Source organism: Equus przewalskii, chromosome 14, assembly GCF_037783145.1.
Source record: "Equus przewalskii isolate Varuska chromosome 14, EquPr2, whole genome shotgun sequence".
Lineage (NCBI taxonomy): Eukaryota > Metazoa > Chordata > Mammalia > Perissodactyla > Equidae > Equus > Equus przewalskii.
Window position 1 is genome coordinate 74,149,183 of NC_091844.1, and position 20,934 is coordinate 74,170,116.

General features: G+C 48.4%; 1 long non-coding RNA gene across 1 annotated transcript; it reads right to left on the minus strand.

The window, feature by feature from the left end:
* Positions 1-4,932: 4,932 nt before the first annotated feature.
* Positions 4,933-16,320, minus strand: LOC139075605 (uncharacterized). Its single transcript, XR_011526202.1, has 4 exons — positions 16,138-16,320; positions 8,004-8,089; positions 7,216-7,286; positions 4,933-6,186 (listed from the first exon to the last, which is right to left on the minus strand). It is a non-coding gene; the product is annotated as an uncharacterized lncRNA (long non-coding RNA).
* Positions 16,321-20,934: the final 4,614 nt, after the last annotated feature.

Sequence of the window (20,934 nt, forward strand, 5' to 3'; positions counted from 1 at the left end):
TGTCAGTGACTCGTTCCAGCATTTCTTGGTGGCGCTCTTTTCCATACCTGGGCTGATGGGGGACGGGGGGGATAGTCTTTATAAACAGTGGGCTCAACAAGCGGAGCTGCCCTTGAAGTACCGGGATCTGTCAAGGTTCCGCCCAGCCTTCCAGCCTGGTACTTGATAGGGTCGGGCAAGGACAAAGGGAGGATTCCACTGTAAACTGAGGCAGAGGGGCCAGAGGCCCAGGCCTGGTGGGGGTCATCGGGTCAGTAACTGCTCGGCCAGGACCTGTTTGGGAAGAGGACACTTCCTGTCTCCAGACCTCACCTCCCATTCCACCTCCACAGAGTGGGGACTGGCCCTGCAGCCCTTTCAGCTCTGACCCCAGGCAGCCCTGCCGGATAAACCCGTCCGTCTGTCCACAAACATCTCCTGCCAGAGCTCAGGGTCTGAGATGCTGCTTTCTGCCCGGGACCCAGAGGTTCTGAGCAGACAGCTCTGCAAACTGACAGCCCCTGAAGAACTAAAAATGGGTTCCCGGGAGTCACGGAGGTCCCGTGCAGGGGCAGTCTGCACCGACCCTGGCCTCCCCCGACCACTTGGCCTTGGATCCTGTAGCTAAGCTCAAACTGGGGTCTTGGCTCCTGAGGACGAGCAGTTGGGCTATTGTGAGAAGGGCCTCTCAGCCCTCCAGCCTGCAGCGGAGAGTTCACCATAGAAGGAAAACAGGTTTAATTGGGGGCAGCAGCATTGTTTGTGTGGAGGCTGTCGTGAGCCTCGTGGACAGGATGCGCCGTCTGAGGCAGGGGTTCCTCTCTCTTCCAGCATTGTTCCTCTCAGGAAGCTGGCAACTCCGGCCAGTTCTCCTGGAAAGTCCCCATCCGAGCACCTGTGCTGGCCAGGCCGTGCAGCCGGCTCGCTAGAGAGCCCCCACCCTTTTGAGCTCTGGTGTCCCCTGATCATGTCAGTGCAATGCGTCTGGAACCAGCTCGCCTCCACGTGCTCTGGGGGTGTCCCGAGGCTGAAGCCCTCAGGCTGGACACCAACAAGACAGCAAAAGTCCAGCCACTTTGAGGGGTCCTGTGGCCTTAGTGCCCAGCTGCTCCCTTGGCATTCTGTCGAAATGCTGTGATTTAACACCCAGTGTTAGGCTTTGGTTTGTCTCCACCAGGGAGACCTGGTGAGGAAAGTCACGCTCAGTTCTCCAGCTCACCAACTGGTCACCAACTGGGAAAGAAAGAAAGGCCCAGAGCCACCATCCCCTGGATGGTGGCCTTGGCCTGTGGCTGGCATTTCCCAATGCCCCTGGGTCTGTGTGTGGGTTGATGGCTGCCCAGAGCAGGCATGGTCAACACTCAGAGCGCCTTTGAGCAGCTGACCTTAGTGTCAAGTTTTCGATGGTGTCATTCAGTGTAAACTCTGATCGCCCCAAACCATTCCCCGCCCAGCACCCTGAGGCGTCACGGCTGGGGGCAGCTTAGCAAAGGGCCAGTGAAGGAATCAGCCATCAGGCTCAGTGGGCATGGAAGGACCCAGGTTACAGTCCAGCTCGGCTGTGTGACGCCCCTCACCCCACAGTGCTGAGTGAAGAGACCTCCCGGGGCTCCTGTGAATGGCCCAGCTAGACCGTAACATGTCATTCGAGCCCGAAGGAGTTTCTGTGGGCTGGCCACTCTGGTTCATCATTAGGGACCCCTGTCCTGGACAAGCTGGGCACCATGGGAAGTCTCAGGCTGTCAGAATGGTGGTCAGGGGCACTGCCAACTTCAGCTCAGCCTAGCCTCCGGCTCCAGGCACTGACCATTGATTTCCAGATGCTGTGCTACTTACGACATGGTGAATGGGACCCAGGAGGACAACATATGGAGACACCCTGGAGTACAAATGCTAACCCCTCTCCTCGTGCTGCCCTCTGGCTCTTGTTGTCCATGGTTCTGGCCACTCTGAGAGCCGAGGGACTTCATTTCTCAGGTCACACTCAGGATAAGGCCACAGCCACAGGAACGGGAACGGTGGACTTAGTGTGTGCCTCAGTGAATGGGAGTCCCTGTGGACAACTTGCCGGGCTGCTGACGCGGCTCCACCCACTCAGCGAGCAGCAGCAGCCTCTAATCACTTTCTCGGTAAAGCCGAGTTGGCCCCCCCAGCTCAGCTGGCCAACCATGTCGTCTGTCTCCTCACACGCAGAGCTCATCCAAAAACACTAAGCGTCTAATGGCACCTACTGTGTGCAGGCACTGTGACATGTGGAACACGGGGAATCAGGTGAGGCGAGATGGAGGAAAGCAGGACAAATGCAGGTCAGCCCTTTTGGTCTAGAAGCTGCCCGTCACATGGGGCGTCAATCGCAGTTTGGTGAGTAAGTGATACAAGATGTGAGGAGCGAGACAAGTGCATGAACCAGACAGTGCAGAGCAGAGGGAGGCAAGCACCGTGTAGGAGGCACAGCTCTGGTGTTCCGGGGACGCGGGGAGGGAGAGATCAGGCCAACACAGCCAGGGAACTTTTCCTGAGCACCCACTGGGCACAGTGCCTGTTAGAGGTGTGATGGAGACCACAGAGATGACAAACCGTGAGCCATTAAAGACACATCTACCAGCTGAGCCTCTAGTTTCAGTTCTGTTCTCTGGGCCTCCTGCCCAAACCTCAGACACAACCAGAAGAGGTGCCGCCTCCTCCGTGCAGTCCTCTCCGCCTGTCATCCTTCCCCCTCTGACACCTGCACCCATATATGCTCTGTCCCGTGCAACCTGAGCCTGGCTCTTGGTCACCATGTTCATTTCCTAGGCGGCTGTAACAAAGTACCACAAACTGGCTAGCTTTAAACCGCTGAAATTTACTCTCCCAGTTCTGGAGGCCGGAGTCTCAAATCAAGGTGTTGGCAGGACTGTGCTCTCTCTGAAGACTCTCAGGAGAACCCCTCCTTGGCTTTTCCAGCTTCTGGTGGTTGCTGGCAACCCTTGGAATTCCTTCGCCTGTAGCTGCATCACTCCAGTCTCTGCTTCCGTCTTCACATGGCTTCTCCTCTGTCTGTGTCCAATTTCCCTCTTCTCGTAAGGGTACTAGTCATTGGATTAGGGTCCACCCAAATCCAGTGTGACCTCATTTTACCTTAATTACATCTGTAAAGACCCTGTTTCCAAATAAGATCCCATTCACAGGTTTTGGGGAGACATGAATTTGGGGGGACACTTTCACTCAGTACAGTCCCTAAGGGTCTCGTACATTCCAGGAGGCTGAGTTGCCTGAGAACAGAAGCGATGACTCCGCATCTCCTGTATCTGCTTCAGGGCCTAGCAAAGACCCTTTCTGAGGGCCTGTTGGGTGCCATCTGGGACCAGGTGGTCTTGTTCTCATACAAGATTTGGGAGATGCTGGAATCACACTGCCACTGAAGCCGTACTGGCCTTCGTACATCTCCGTGACTGATGGTGGGAGCCAGACACACCGAGGATGTGACTTATGGAGCCCTAGGACCTGCCCACGTGGCCAAGGTGTAGCCTGACCCCCCTGTGCCATTGAGCCCACCCCTAGGCCATTACACCCCCTTCCCCAGGGCGGTGGCAGGTCCAGAATGGGTCTGGATGACCTCCTGTCCTGAGAGGTCGGCTTTCAGGAGTCACCTGGGGCAGCAGCGTCCCATGCTGTCCTGTCCTCTCCAAGCCGCAGCTGTGAGTATTTCAGCAGCACCAGGCCCTGTGAGAAGGGAGGACGAGTCGGGGAAGGAGCGGGGCGGCAGGTACCTGTTGGACGCTCACCATGTGCTGGGGTTAGAGTTCTCTCATTTGCTACCAGGAATGTCGAAACCTTTTAATCAAAAGTTGCAACTCTTTTGGGGCTGGCCCCGTGGCTGAGTGATTAAGTTCGTGCACTCCGCTGCAGGCGGCCCAGTGTTTTGTTGGTTTGAATCCTGGGCATGGACATGGCACTGCTCATCAAACCACGCTGAGGCAGCGTCCCACATGCCACAACTAGAAGGGCCCACAACGAAGAATATACAACTATGTACTGGGGGGCTTTGGGGAGAAAAAGGAAAAAAATAAAATCTTTAAAATAAAATAAAATAATGAATAAAAATTAAAAGTTGCAACTCTTTTAAATAGTGAAACTTCAGATCTTACTAAAAACGACTCTAATTTAGAGCAAACTGTGGCACAAACTGAGAAGTCAGTGGTGCTCAGAGCCATCCTGGCTGACAGTGGGCTGCTTCCCCCTTCCCAGAGGGCCGCACAGCTCTGGAGAAGGCCTTTCCTGGCGGGCCCCCAGCGCCTGCCTGGCCCAGGAGTGGCCTGACGGCTTTGCCTGACGGCTTTCCCAGGCAGCCGGCTGTGGGGCTGCCCTCCCACCGTCACCCCATCATCCTCTCACTGGGCCTCCGAGGAAGTTGGGAAAGGCTCTGACAAAGCTGGCGGCGCAAACCGGCTTCCAGAGCATGAGAGCTGCTGGCCGCCTCTTCCCTCTGCCTCTGCTTTCTCAAGTTGGGCTTCTTGTTTGGCGAGATCTCTCTTGACCTCCCCAAGTGTGTGTTTCTCTTTTTCCTTTTGATTTAATAGCCACTTTGCTGATTTCCCCTGAAGAAGTGCTCTGGGTCCCAGAAGGCGATTTTCTTGGGTTAGAAACTAGAGCGGCTGCCTTCTTGTCCACCTGTTTCTGGACCGGCAGCAGCAGCGGGGGCGGCTGAGCTGGACACAGGGCCGGCCTGAGGGCCCCCGCTGTACCGCTCAGACGGTCTGGGGTCTAACCAGGCTCGGTCTGGTTGTATGGGTAGCCCCGGAACTGGAACGAGTCCATAGGCATGGGAATGGAAAAGGCTGCTGCCCCTTGGGGAAAACATTTGGCAGTTTTTTAAAAAGTTGAACATAAATTTACCATCCGACCCAACAATTCCACTCCTAGGAATATACCCAAAGAGAGAAGGAAACATGTCCACACAAAGACTGCTACACAAATGTTCACAGCAGCTTTATTCATCACGGCCAAAAAGTGGAAACAACCAAAAAAATCCATCAGCTGGTGAATGGATAGACAAAATGTGGGATAGCCACACGACAGACTATTAGTCAGCAATGAAAAGGAATGACGTGCTGACACATGCTACCCCAGGGATCAACCTCAAAAACAGACTCAAAAGACCCAACATTCTCTGACTTCATTATTATGAAGTTTCCAGAAGAGGCAAATCTACAGAGACAGAAAGTAGATTAGTGGTTGCCTCAGGCTGGAGGTTGAAACAGTGACAGGAAGTGGACATAAAGGATCTTTTCTGGGATGATGGAAATGTGCCAAAATTGGTTCGTTATAATGGTTGCACAATTCTATAAATTAACTGAAATCATTTAATTGTACACTTAAAATGGGTAAATCTTAAGTTAAATTACACCATTAAATTATACCTCAATAAAACTGTTTAAAAATTAATAACTGGAAAATGGTACAAACAAAAAATCCGCAGGTAGCAGAGTGCAGTGTCTAAAAGTGTGGGCCACTGCCGGCTCTCTGGCCTCCTAGCTGTGTGGCCCTGGGCCAGTTACTCTCTCCCTGCCTCAGTTTCCTCACCTATAAAATGGGGATAATAATTGTACCTGCTTCATTAAGGTAGTTATAAGGAGAAAATGAGTTAGTATTTATAAAGTTCTTTGGTCAATACCTTGTACACAGTACACGTTTTCTGTGAATAATTAAAATTCTGTTGAGTTGTTTTTCAGTTGTCTATTGTGCTGTAAGGAATTTTGGGTTCAGACGCTCCTTCTCTTCATCCAAGAGTGGGAGCCAGACCTTTGGGTGGAAAGGGAAGCTGAGGGGCTTGCTGTATGGAGGGTGGTTGTAGGTGGTTGTAGAGGAGATCCTGTGCCATTTTATGCCAGCCACTCAGCTTCTCTGAGCCACAGCCTGCCCATCTGCCGAATAGGGTAAGAGCCTGCTTCTGCTGCCTTATGTGGGGTGGGGCTCATGCAAAACCATTTGAGATCCACCAAGGGGGCCTGGCACTGAGGGGCCTTGTGTCTGTGGTGGGGGTGGCTCTGGGATGTGACCAGGGGCCTAGATCTGGATGGGCTGTAGAAACTCAGAAACGTGCTAGAAACAAGCTGCTGGAAAAGACGTCATTCTGATGAGGATACTAATAACACCAGTGGGGTTGTGGCAGCAGGGAGCTGATCCCGGGATGCCCCGCGCTCCAGACCTCGTACAGCTTTCCCAGCACTGTGGAGACAAGGAAATAAACATCACTTCCCTCTTCTGGCCCCTCATCTTTTGTTCAGAGCAACTGGCCAGGCAGGGGAGGGAAGGGACTGTCTGGTGGAGAGAGGTTTCCGGCAGTCGTGGCAGCCCTGTGACCAGACTGAGGGGGTCGTGGAGGTGCCTCAGCACAGATGCCCCTTCCTCTTCATGGTTGGGCCTCTTCCAACTTCCTCATCATCCCCCTGCTCACTCTGGACAGGACTGGGGCGGGGGCCCTGCATTCCCCTTTGAAAAGAGCCACACCCACAAAGACAAAAATGTTCATAGCAGCATTATTCATAACAGCCCCCACTGCCAACCAAAGGAAACAACCCAAATATCCATCAGCTGGTCAGCAGATACACAACAGTTCCATCCATACAGCGCAATACTACTCACCAATGAGAAGGAAAATACTCATGGACATAATGGCTCAGGTAGATCTCAAAAACAAGCTAGTGAAAGAATCCAGACCCCCCCAAAACTATGTACTGTATGATTCCATTTGTATGAAATTCTGGAAAAGGCAGAACTATAGTGACAGAAACAGATCAGTATTTGTGGGGGTCTGGGTCGGGGGAGGGGGAGCTTGGCTGCGAGGGGGCCTGAGGAATCTTTCTGAAGTGAGAGAAAGATTCTGAAATTTGAACATGACTATAAACAAAACTCGCTGAACTTTACTCTTAAAATGGGGGGATTTTATTGTATAGAAATTATACCTCAATAAAGCTGTTACAAAGGAACCACGACACACAACATACTCTTACATCTGATCCCACAATCACGCTCCTCAGTATTTACCCAAATGGGCTGAAAACTCAGGTCCACATGAAAACCTGCACTGGGGGTTTGTAGAAGCTTTACTTTTCCAAAACTTGAAAGCAACCAAGATGTCCTTCAGTAAGGGAGTGGATAAATAAACAATGGGACATCCAGACAGTGGAATGTTATTCAGCACTGAAACGAAATAAATGAGCTATCAAGCCATGAAAAGATGTGGAGGAAACTTACATGCATATTACCAAGTGAACAAGGCCGATCTGAAAAGGTTACATACTGTAGGATTCCAACTCTATGACGTTCTGGAAAAGGCAAAACCATAGAGAGAGTAAAAAGATCAGTGGTTGCCATGGGGCTGGGGGAGAGAGGGATGAATAGGCACAGCACAGAGGATTTTTAGGGCAGTAGAAATACTGTGTATGCTACTATAACAATGGATGCATGTCATTACACGCTGGTCCAAACCCATAGAATGTACACCACCAAGAGTGGACCCTAATGTAAACCATGGACTCTGGGTGGTAATGATGTGTCAGTGCAGGTTCATCGACCGTAACAAATGCACCCTCTGGTTGGGGAGGTTGACAGTGGGAGAGGCTGTGAGTATAGGGACAGCGGGCATACGGGAACTCTGCACTTTGTGCTCAATTTTGCGGCGAAATTAAAACAGCTCTAAAATATAAAATTCATTTAAAAAAAAAAAAAAGAAAGAAAGAAACCACAGGGAGGAGGAGGCTCTCCTTAGCCCAGAAGATACTCCCGGTCAGCCCGCCTCCTCAGACCATGCCCCAGCTTCAGTGATCTCCCCCGAGGCCTCCAGGGTGCCCTGGGCTCCAGCTGAGGCTCAGCAAACATTTAGCTGACGGTGGAAGGGGTTTCCAGTCCAGCAGATGGGCAAAACGTAGTGTGGGAGCTGGAGGACACCCTATGAAGGGGAGGACCAGCCCCAGCCAGAGTCCTCTGGAGACACGAGGAGTCAAAATGCCCAGTTGGCCTGGAATCCCCAGGTGCTGACTGACCTTGGTTCATCATCGAAAGCTTCTCTCTCCTCCTCGGTGTGGCTTCCATCTTTACTTTTTCCCTCCTGTAGTTGCCCTGTGTCGTCCTGGACAGGCAAATGGAGAGGATTTATTGCGAGGTGGCTCAGTGCCTCTTGGAGGTGGCTGAGATCCCCTGAGCAAATCCACAGAGAGGCACAGCCCCGCCTTCTCTCCTCTCTCCGCTTCTCTCTCCCCTCATGGAGTGAAGCTCAGGGTCCTCAGTATCAGAAAAAGATGCCCAGGGTGTTCCCAAAGCCCTCATCCAGCTCCAGGGGCTTGGCTACAAGGGCCCTCAAAAGAATGAGCCTTCCAGGAGGAGGCCCAGAGGTCCAGCTGGACCCCTGGATCGGACTTTGAAGTCTCAGTCCTGGCAAAGGTCTCCACCAGCTCTCCCTCTGGGTTGGAAAGTGCACACACCTTTGCTTGCTGGGATCAAGGAGGAACTGTTGTGTGGTTCTCAAGCGGCAGAGAGCCGAAGACTGCTCCCAAGGCCCTGTCAGAGCAGTCGGTTAGGTCCTGGTGTGGAGCAAGGCCTGGATCTGCCCCCCAGGACAGTCTCATCCCGCTGCAGGCCTTGGACAGAGATGGGGAGGTGTTTTGTTTTGTCCCATGGTCATGCAAAAGTGGACACACTGCACGGCTACAAGGTAGGAGCTTTACACAAGCCCTCCATTTCCCGTTAGTCTAAGCCTGAGGTGCTGTTATTGCTGGTAAGTGAGAGGTGAGCCCTTGCTGACGCCCCCACCTGTTCCAGACGTAATTCTTCTCTTGGCATTGGTGTCTTTTGGCTCAGCTTGAGGAGGACCCCCTTAGACCGGAGGCTCAAAGGTCCCGAGTTTGAGGAGGGACAAGGAGAGAGCCCAGAGCCTGAATCCCAGAACTGGGTCCCCAGGCCCACGTGCAGATCAGAACAGCAGACCGACGGTAAAAATGGGGAAGTGCGCAGACCAGCTCTCCAGCCAGCTCCCCAGGCCTGCCCCCACCCGCCCGTCCTCATCCTCACCTGTCACTCATCAGTAATCCTTCCTGGGCCTGCGCTTTGGAGGGACTTCGGTCATTGATAATTATTTCTGTTTCTTCTACGAACATTAATCTGCTCAGGTTTTTCTAATTCTTTTCAAGTTAATTTTGATCATTTATATTTTCCTAGAAATTTGTCTACTTCAGATTTCAAACACAAGTCATATTCTTTTATAACTTTAAAAATTGTCATTATATTTGTGGGTATAGTCCAATTTTCATTTCCAGGAGTTTTTTTAATCTCTTTTTTTATTAGATATATTTGTCAGAAACTTACCGCATCAGTCCTTTCGAAGAACTCGTTCTTGGTTTGAAAGATCTATTTTGTTATTTTTGGTATCTAACATTAACTCGCTTTAGCTTTATCATTCATTTATCCTTTTAGTTCTTTTCTCAGTTCTTTTTTGAGAATCACATCAATTCTTGATTTACTTTCCTTTTTCGTTAATTTTTAAAACACTTAAGGCTACAAAACTCCTCCAGCCCAGTTTTGCACCCTCCCCGCGTGGATTTTATCATGTAGTGTTTGCAGTTTATATTTCCTGTTTAAAACTGAAAAGCTATTTTAAATACTAGTAGTGTTGGTATGTTTGTGTTTTTGTTTCCAAGGTTTTATCTCTATTTGTATTTTTATTTTATTTATCTTTTTTGTAAGGAAGATTGGCCTTGAGCTAACATCTGCTGCCAATCTTCCTCTTTTTGCTTGAGGAAGATGGTCCCTGAGCTGATATCTGTACCAGTCTTCCTCTACTTTGTATGTGGGATGCCACCACGCATGGCTTGATGAGCAGTGTGTAGGTCCACACCTGGGATCGAAACCTGCAAACCCCGGGCCACCGAAGTGGGGCATGCAGATTTAACCACTGCACCATCAGGCCAGCCCCTGCTATTTCTTTTTAAGCCTTTGTAATTCATTTCTAGTCTCAGTGCACTATGGTCTGACAATGGGAATCTGTGTAACTTCTACTTTCTGGAATTTAAAAATCTTGACATCCTAGAATATAACCAATTTTTAAAAATGTTCAATGGATATTTTAAAATATATATTCTTTGTGGAGTATATATAATTTTTAAATTATTAACTATATTTCTTAGAATTCTGTATCCTTATTTACTCTGGGTTCTTTTGACCCATCGTTTCTGAGAGGGGATGGTAAGTATCCCACTGTCATTGGTAGTTTTGTCTAGTTCTCCTGGGAGTTGCTTGGTGCCTCTCCTGGCTGAGGCCCCCGGCAGTCTCTGGCCTGGTCTCAGAGAGGTGCTGAGGGCTCCCATGAGGAATGACCTCACCTTAGCCAAAGGAGCTGGCATAGCAGGAAGGTGCTGCTCGTGGTGCTGGACTGATCTGGCTACTGTCTCTGGATTTATGCTCCAAGTCCACTCTTTTTATGTCTCAAGCCATTGACTTCACAGAGGTGCCTGGTCTCAAGGGCCTGGGCACCAGGGGGACACTTATGGATTCCCCTCCAGCTGAGAGAGAAGGGGGAAAAGGTCCTGCCCACAAACAGAGGTTTCCATGCCAAGTCAGCAGGCTCCACCTGCCATGGAGCTGGGTGCCCTGGAACACCTGTGTCCCTTGGATGGCCATCAGTTGTTTCTGGGCTCCTGCCGATCAGGCCAGCAAGAACTGGAGATTTGTATTTCCTGTGGCTAGGCTGGCCCTACATAGCTCTGCTCAGCAGGACTGACCTCTTAAGCTCCTGAAAAACAGGTGCTTTTCAAGACCTCAGTATTTATGAGGTACATAGGTAAACCCTTCATGCTTAGAACTGTGGGAGAGGGCCAGGAAGGAGAGACATTGCCTGACCAGTTGGGGCCACATGAGTGAGACACAGGGAATTTCTCAAAAAACTTAATTTTGAAGGATGAGGAACTCAACTGGGTTGCAGAAGGCAGAGGTGGGGACTGGAGGGTGTGGCAAGGGCTGGAGAGTGGTTTCCTTGGGGGCAGAGGAATGAGCAAGGGTAGGGAGCCAGATGCCCTGGAGAGAGTGGAGAGATAAGCCAGCGAGAGTCAAGAGAGCGCTTGGTGAAAGACTGAAAGCATTCCCCGAAGATCAGGAACAGGACAGGATGCCTGCTTTCACCACTTCTATTCAGCCTGTACTGGAAGTTCTAGCCAGAGCAATTAGGCAAGAAAAAGAAATAAAGGGCATCCAAATTGGAAAAGAAGCAATAGAACTCTCTCTATTTGCAGATGACATGATCTTATATACAGAAAATCCTAAAGAATCCTCAAAAAACTGTTATAGCTAATAAATGAATTCAGCAGAGTTGAAGGATACACACAAAAATCAGGTGTATTTCTATACACAATCTGAAACAGAAATTAAGAAAATAATTCCATAGACAATAGCATCAAAAACAATAAAATACTTAGGAATGAATTTAACCAAGGAAGTGAAAGACTTGTACACTGAAAACTATAAAACAATGCTGAAAGAAATAAAAGAAGATGGAAACAATAAATGGAAAAACATCCCATGTTCATGGATCAGATTAGGCAACACTTCCTAATCTGATCTACAGATTCAATGCAGTCCCTATCAAAATCCCAATGCGTTTTTTACAGAAATGGAAAAGCTAACCCTAAAATTTCATATGAAATTGCAAGGGACCCTGAATAGCTAAAGCAATTTTGAAAAGTAAGGACAAGGTTAGAGGACTCACACTTCTTGATTTCAAAACTTACTACAAAGCTACAGTAATCAACATTGTGATACTGGCACAAGGATAGATACATAGATCACTGGAATGGACTATATATTTGATCATTGTCTAGTATCCAGAATATATAAAGAACTCTTACAATTCAACAATAAAATAAAACAAATAACTCAATGCAAAAATGCACAGAGGACTTGCATAGGGATTTCTCCAAAGAAGAAAGACAAATGGCCAACAGACACATGAAAATATGCTCAATGTCATTATCATCAGGAAAATGCAAATCAGAACCATAATGAGATATCACTTCACACTCAGCAGGATGGCTATAATTAAAAAAAGGAAAATAACAGGTGTTGGTGAGGACATGGAGAGATTGGAACCTTCATACATTGCTGGTGGGAATGTAAAATGGTACAGCTACTATGGAAAAAATCTGGGTGTTTCCTCAAAAAGTTACACATAGAATTACCACATGATCCAGCCATTCCACTCCTAGGTATATAATCCAAAGAAGTGAAAACAGGTGTTCAAACAAAACTTGAGCAAAAATGTTTGTAGTGCCTCCATTCATGACAGCTGAAAGAAGGAAAGAAACCAAACGTCCATCAGCTGATGAATGAATGAACAAAATGTAGTCTGACCACACAACAGAATATTGTTCAGCCTTAAAATATATGTTGGTAGATGCTCCAACATGGATGAACCTTGAAAACATTAAACTGAGCAAAAGAAACCAGACACAAAAGGCCATATGTTGTATCATACCATTTATATGAAATACCCAGAATAGGCAAATTCAGAGAGACAGAAAGCAGATTAGTGGCTGCCAGAGGATGGGGTTGAGGGAATGGGGAGTGACTCTTTAGTGAGTATGGGCTTTCCTTTCAGGGTGAGGAAATATTCCGGAAGTAGATAGTGGCAATGGTTGTACGACATTGTAAGTGTTGTAAGCACCACTAGGTTGTATGCTTTAAAATAGCTAAAATGGTAAATTGTATGTTATGTGTATTTGACCACACACACGAAAGTGTCCCTAGGGCATGTTGGGGAACTAGGCCAGCAAGGAAGGGGGCATTGCCTGCCAGGCCAAGAGGCCTTGGAGTCACTAGACGATGGGGAGCAGTGGGTGACAGAAACCTGGGGCCATGGGGGATGGAGGGCAGGAGGCAAGGGAAAGGAGTGGGGGCAGTGTGTTTCCACAGTTGATGTTGAAATCCGGGTGAGAGAGGGCTGGGAGTGCCAGCCCCCCAGGTTTAAGGAGCTGTGTGTTTTTGCGGGTTTCCTGGGAATGACATGGGCTGAGACTTGTCTTTCTTGGCTGCGTCTAAGCTGAAGACAGGCTCTCCCTGGTTTGGCAGGGAGCACACAAAGCTATTGCCAAGACATCTGTTTCATTTTCCTTGGCAACAAAAAGCATCCTGAGAGATAGACTCGGCTTAGAACTGGGAACATCCGTAATTCTTTTTTCCTTTTCTCCTATGGGAGTCTAAACGGAAGCTCCCAAGCTCGAGTTTAGAGAGGGTCAGATGGGAGGAAACTGAGCTGCAGAGAATCTCTCCCCAAATAAGAGGATTTGGGGAGAGAAATGAGTGGGGATGGGGAATGAGGGGCAGCAGATAGCACAACCAGGTGAGGCCCAAGGATATTCCGAAAATCCAGAGTCTGGAGCAGAGTACTTCTTGTGGGAGGGGAGTGGAGGAAACCCCTGTCCTCTGTGACCGGCTCTGCTTCTAAGATGGAGAAACTGGGGGACCGGTCCAGGAGAAAGAGCACGGCTTTAGCATCAGACAGGCTGCGTTTGAATCCCAGCTTGCTTACTCTTCACGTGCCCTTGGGCGAGTGTCTGTGTTCTCATGTGTTAAAGGGGGAAATGATATCTACCTCATAGGTTTGTGGTTGGGATTAAGTGAGGGAACGCACGTGAACTGTGAGCAGAAGGTAGCACACTGGAGTGGCTCAGTAAATGCCCCGAATCCTCCAGAGAACAGGGCTGGAGAGGCCACTGTGGCCGGGCCCACCTACCTTGTGCCTCAGTCTCCTCAGCTCGAACACGAGGGGCCCTGGCACTGACTTTTCTCTAATTTTATGAGTGAGAATGTGAGACCCAGGGCTATCCCTGGGGATTGTCTAAAAGTAAAAAATAAACATAAGGTGGCTTATATAGGAGCTGAGAGAGGCAGGGTGTAGACTAAAAAGCTATTGATTCCTCAGCTGAGGGTCAAGCAGTTAAATGACTGCTGAAGGGTGGGTAGCCTCCTCTCAGACCACCCTGGAGACAATAAGACCCCATCCCACTCAGCCCAGGCTCCCTGGGAGACAGGGGCAGAAGAAGTGGTCCCAGCTACACGCTTGCCTTCCAGGACCTTCTCTGAGTTTCTCAGACCTGTAGAATCTGATGAGTTGTTATTTAAATATTTAAACATCAACAAGGCCAATGTGCCGGTAAAGAGAATCTCCAAGTGCCACTCAGGAAATTTGGCACCTCCCAAGGGCAAGGACCTCGGAAGGCCCTCTGGGGGGCAGTGTATTCAGTTTCTACTGAGCGCTGGCAGCCTTAGGCCCAGCACAAGCCCACTGTCATCAAATATCAGTGTCTCCATTTTAGGGAGATGAACTTACTTGTCTGAGGAGGTTACACAGTTGACAAGTGGCTGAGCTGGAGTTTGAACCTGTCTCTGTGATGCCATGTAGGCCTGGGTTGCAAAAATACTTAGTCTAGAGTGGGCCAAGCATGGCGACTTCCTAGTTTTGCTTTTTTTAACAGCTTTATCGAGATACAATCCACATACTGTATAATTCACCCATTTAAAGTGTATAATTCAAGGGTTTTTATTATATTCACAGAATTGCACAACCACCACCACAATCAATTTTAGAACATTTTCATCACCTAAGAAACCCCAACACCCCTTAGCTATCACACTCCACTCCCCCCAGCCCCCCAGCTCTAAGGAATTGTTAATCTGTTTTCTCTCTATATATATTACTCATTCTGGACGTGTATATGGAATGACAAAATACATGGCACCTTCTTCCCTGCTTCTTTCGCCTAGAATAGTGTTTTCGAGGTTCATCCATTTGTGGCATGTATCAGTGCTTCATTCCTTTTTATGGCAGAATAATATTCCATTGCATGGCTAGACCACATTTTGTCTATCCATTCATCAGTTGATGGGCATTTGAGTTGTTTCTACCTTAAGAGTAATGTTGCAATGAATATTCATGTGCAAGTTTTTGTGTAGACATACATTTTCATTTCTCTTGGGTATATACCTAGGAGTAGAATTGCTGGATCATATGGTAGTTCTGTGTTTAACTTTTTAAGAAACTGCCAGCCTGTTTTCCAAAGTAGAGGCACCATTTTACATTCCCACCAGCAGTGATGAAGCTTCCGATTTCTCCACATCCTCCCTAGTACTTGTTAATATCTGACTTTTTGATTATAGCCTTCCTCATGAATATGAAGTCATATCTCATTGTGGTTTTGATTGGTATTTCCCTGATGACTAATGATACTGAGCGTCTTCTCATGTCCTTATTGACATTTGTCTATCTTCTGAGGAGAAATGTCTATTCAGATCCTTTGCCTGTTTTTAATTGGGTTCTTTGTTTTTTATTATTAACTTGTAAGAGTTCCCTATGTATTCTAGACACGAGTCTCTTATCAGATATACAATTTGCAAGTATTTTCTCCCATTCTGTGGCCCATCATTTCATTTCTTGATAGTGTCCTTTGAAGCATAGTTTTCAATTTTTATGAAGTCCAACTTATCTAGTTTTAATTTGGTAGTTTATGCTTTTGGTGTCATAGACTTGCCAGGTTTTTTTAAAGCAATATTTAACATAGAGAAATATGCCCATACCAAAACAACAAGAGCTATTAATTCTTTTTTTGTTCTTTCAAGCTGAGACATGTAAGAATTCTTTCATTATACTCCACTTCCTTCCAAAAATAATTTGATGCCGCTTATGAAAATACAAATAATACAAAAGGATACCATAAATAATGAATTCCAAGCAAAAATGAAAGAATGCGTCCAAGATGGAGCCAAGGGTAAAGTCAGTGTGTAGAATTACACACAGAGCTTCCTAGTGACCAAAGCTAAGAGAAAAATGAGATTATTATAAGATTCACAGGCCCATGAGATAAAAATATATCTGTAACTTAGGGGAGGCATTGCTTTTCCTGGCACCGAGACCAGAAATAAATTTCTCCTATGGCTGCTCTTAAAGGGAGAATGTGTTTGGGGAGATCAGCTGGAAGCGAGCACATCCACAACGTCCCTGATAGCCTATCTTCTCACAGCCTGATTTCCTTCCCTTTGTTTCCAAACCGACGTCTCTTACTGCCAACAGTTTTACCACACGAAATTGTCCTTGTTGCTGTAATCTTTTAAAAACACAAATATGAGCACCTCACTTACCTTCTTGAATTCTTCCAAAGCTCCCAATTGCCCTCAGGATAAAACCCAAACTCTTCAACATGACTTGCGTGCTATTTCATGATTTAACTCCCACCTACAAGGGCCATTCATTTTGAACACCTCCCCACTCTGCATCTCAGCTTGCCAGTGTCTCCACTTTGCAGCCCTCTCTCAGATCTGTGTTCTGTTAGTTTGCTCACACTTCTAACAAATATGTGTGTTTTTTCCAAGACAACAGAAGATTAGAAGGACCAAATTAGAAAGACTGGAAAAGAGTTGCAACAGGCTAGATGCTGAGACTGACAATTTATCAGCAGCGGAAGAGATTGAACAATTATGAAAAGAAAATCCAGCTGCTCTATAGGAGGAGTAATCTGAGGCCATTTACACAGGCACAAACACTTCTGCTCATCCAGTGGCCATGAAACCAGCCTATTATTTAATGTGGTAGAATTTGGACCCTTCACAATGTCAAATTCTTTTCTTTGTACTCTTGTTGTAAGAAGGCATGAGAATATGCAGTACTGTTTGGAATAATTTTCTTACACACTGGTTAATGTAAGACAAATTTTTTAAAAAGTATTTTTTTCTTGGATTAATAAAATATTACTTATAAAGAAAATTTGACTCTCCAAACAATGCCCTCTCGTGCATTTTGTTAACTGAAGTTTGATTACAGAGGGAAAGAATGACCAGCCTCTAATTCTCTGCACCGATTTTTAAGAAAATAAAAGTTTTTAGAAATGCAAGAGAAATTTTTGTTCACTATAGAAAACACAGAGAAACCAAAAGAAAATTAATTATACATGATCCCACTTTCCAAAGGGCTAACATTTTGAAATGTTTTTACTATGTATGTGATTTTTTTTACCAAATCTTATCGGCAGTTTTTGTTACCTTGTTTCTGTGTATTGTGAGGACTTTCCTGTAATACACGTAACCAGCATCCTCATTTGAATGACTGCACCTGCGTTCTCGTTCAGCTGTATGATGCCTTATGTAACTGTCTCTTGGACATTTGGGTTGTTTCTAGTTTTTCTCCTGCCCCTCTGATTCTGGGCTCCAGGGTGACTTTGAGGCTGATGCTGGAGCCGTTCTCTTTAGTGTACTGGGCTCTCTGTGACTTGAAAGCATGATGCGTCTCCTGGTAGGGCCGTTGAGACTTGTAATAATGCTGCTTTGTGGCTTAACGAGAACAGGGCTCTATTAATCCCTCTTTGTCTGACCTCAGCCAACCTCGCTTTCAGTAGAACCAGGATTCTTAGGCCCTTGGGACCCTATTGAGCTGTTGTCATAGTGACTGGTGCCAGGGGCAGGGTCACTGGGCCAGTGTCCCTAACCAGACCATCTCTGTCTTAACGACCCACACGGGTCATGGCTTTTCAATCCCAAGCTCGGAGAGAGACATGACTAACCTCCCTGCGATGCCAGCCATTGGTCTGACTGCCCTGAGGCTGGGGGACTCCAAAGGCTTTCTGGGGCCTGGCTTAACTCTCCCCAGGAAGGCAGCTCAACTCACCTGCCCAAAGAGCCCCAGGGGTGCTCTCCTGTTGCCCCATGGCCCTGGGACCACTTCCAAATCAACAGCCCGAGGCTTCGAGGGCTTCCGTCTCAGAGGACGCAGCATCTTATGGGGAGCCTCCCCGTGACGGAGCAGGCCAGAGGAACCCAGACAACAGGCTGTTTGCTGTTCACACGGCGAAGCTTCTCGTCTCCTGATATCAGGGCTGGAAGGACCTCGGAGACTACCGGGTTCATCTCCCTGTGGTACAGATGGGGAAACTGAGGCCCAGGGAGCCAGATCTGATTCCAAACCATTTGGCGAGGTGGGAGCACAGTCTGACCCAGGCAGCCCCCCACCCCCATGTCTGAAAAGAAACGTGTTTGGAGTCTCTTGTAAGATAACAGATATTTTTACAGTAAGCTCTTCAAGTCTGATCTTTAACAAAAACTTAATATTTGTTATTGTTATTACTCAAGTTCATAAATAAATTTTCCTTGCAAAAAAAAAAAAAAAAAGAACATTGCAGAGAAAGCTCAAAGCCCCCTTGGCCTCTGTCCCCAATCCTAGTGCTCTCCCCAGAGGCAGATTCCTGGTTTGGTTTGCATCCAAATCTGATCTTAAAGAACCCAAATCTCATTTGTTTGACTTGGGTGGCCAGGACAATTGGAGTGACGCAGGCCCATGTCCCCAGCGGGGCATGAACCCAGGCGGCTTGTTGTGGCTGGCAGGACTGTTCACACGGGATGCATTTCCCTGGCCCCAGGGTGGCAGGGAGTGTGGGACATGCTGGCACTGTGCGTCCTCACTCAGCCTGGGCCTGTGACAGCTCCTCCATCTTCTTGTCCCAGTTCCTGTTTCAGAATCCCAACAGCCCCTGCCACTGGCCTGGATTGGATGCCAGGAGTCTGAGCAGAAAAATAAACATTTCCACCAGAGGTTAGCAGTCTCTCCAGTAGGCCACAGGCCCCAAGGGACAGTGTCCAGGCTTCGGGTTCCTGAGCCCATCTCGAGTTTCCGTCCCCTCACTCCATTCCCACCACGCACCACCCCCAACCTACCTTCCCAGCCTCTGTCCCCTCCCAAAGGAGGCTTTCCCGGCACACCTACCTCACACCCAGTGGGGGGCCTTGGGGCCCCCGCTTTCAGCTGCCTCATCACCTGGGCTGGGCCCTGCTCCTGGCATTGAGGGAGGAAGGCCCCTGAGAAGAAGACTGCCAGGCTCTCTGGCCACACCCGGAAGGATAATAAGAGTCTTGAGGAAACAACAACCACAGTGTACAGCCTGGGAAACAGGAAGCAGGTCTTCTTCCCCGGAGTTCTCCCAGTCCTAATCTTTGAGAATCTACTACAGTTTAAGTGCACACTGTTTAGATTTTTAAATGCACAGCAATCATATCCAACACTTTTCTGGTCTTTCTTTTAAAATCAGTGAAAATCTTTATTGTTTTTTCCAAGCAAAAAAATCTTGCCCAGCTCTTTAGCATGTCTGACACATAAAATCAATAAGAGAAGTCTTTTCCAGGCAAGGTATTTGCTGGCAAAAGTACTCTAATGTCTGTGGAATCCCTAAGGTTCCTACAGCCCGGGTTTGATCACCTCTCATCAAAATGAACTTCCTTCTTTTGCAGCTGAGAAAACCGAGGCAGAAGGCCTAGACGTTTACCGAAGCCCCCAGCAAGTCAGCGGCAGAGCCCAGATTGCCCAGGACGCCTGGAAATCTGGCGAGGGGCTAAAACCGGCACAAGACCTTCCTTAGTCTGAAAAGGTAAATTTGGACAAATCAGAGCTCGTGAGGACACTTCGCTAGTCCGAGGCTGCTGGGGGAAGGGGGGTTGTTGCCGTGGTTACCCTGGCCCAGGAAGTGACCTTTTGCTCCAGAGTCCTGGAACAGATGCCTGTTTCCTGCTGGGCTGGGCGAAAATGGTCCAAGCTGAGGCCAAGGGGCCAAAATCCCATGTTCCAAGGCCACGCCGTAAACATGGAATTGCCCAGGGGCCCAACCCTTGGGCCTCGCTCTTCAAGTGAGATGAGTGATGATGATGCAGACTCAGCCACTTTCTGTGGCCATGAGGGGAGGCCCTGAGCTGGACCTTAAACACACTCAAGGGGCCCAAATCCCACCCAGAGTCTAGTTCGCAGTCACCAATGGAGCCTCCACGTGGGCTCAGCCCAGAGAACAAGGAGGTGAAGAGACACCAGGCTGTGAAGGAGCCCAGACAAACGTGGGGACAAAGAGGGAAGTGGGCGCTTCAGACACAGTGAAAGGGAGGATGGCGGGCGTATAGAGAGGGGAGGAAGGGACAAATTTGCCTGTGTACATAGGGGGCAGCAGGGAGAGAGATCAAAATAAGCTTCTTGGAGGAGGTAGTATCCTAGCTGGGGTCTTGAAGCATGACTAGGAGTTTTCCAGAAGAAGAATGGGAGGGAGAGAGATTGGACATTCCAGGCTGACAAAGCAGATAGTGTCAAAGACAGGAGGTCCAGGACAGGAACAGGAGTATCTGAGTGGCACGATGCAGGCTTGGAGAGGTATTGGCGGGATGGAGGCAGAAGTTATGAGGAGCTTTAGATGTTTGGGTCACATCCAGCAGTAAGTAGTTTTCCAAATCCTGGTGCCCTAGGAGCCCCAGGTTTGTGGAAGTGCTTCAGGGCCCTGAAGGGGTGACCGGGGGAAGCTCTGGGCCACTCCTTCCTCCATTTTCTATTCTGGGGTTCCACACAGGAAAGCCTTTGAACGAAGTTCCCAGTGATTAAAAAGTAAGGTGAGAAATCCAGTTGTAGCCGTGCTATAAGCTCTTGGTGTCTACTCCGGGGCGCCTCCTGGCTTCACCTCTTCCTGGCCACCCAGAGGACACAGGGCCCTGGATAGGCCTCCATGGAGCCCCGGGATGTGGCAGGGATGGACGTGACCATCACCCTGCCCACCTTCCCTGCCCAGCAGGGTCCAGCTGCTGGCTTCCTCGGCTCTGAAGATGGTGTGTCTGTTGTGTCATTTATGTTTATGTCACAGAAGAGTCAGCAGGAACCAAAATACAGAAATAGGACAGAAAACAGCCCTGCTGGGAAGGACAGCAGCAACGAGTAGGCTGCGGCCCCTCTGGGGGAAGTCAGTCAGCCAGACATGGGCTGTGGAGGGAATCACGTTGCTCCCAGCTCAAACTCTCCCTCCTCCATGAAGCCCTCCTGGTGCCCTGTGGAGTGACTCCCTCTCTCTGGGCCTACCTGCCTCAGTTAGAGCATGAGTAATTGTGGTGGTGAAGATAGTGGTCCTGCTTGACATGGACCCCAGAGCT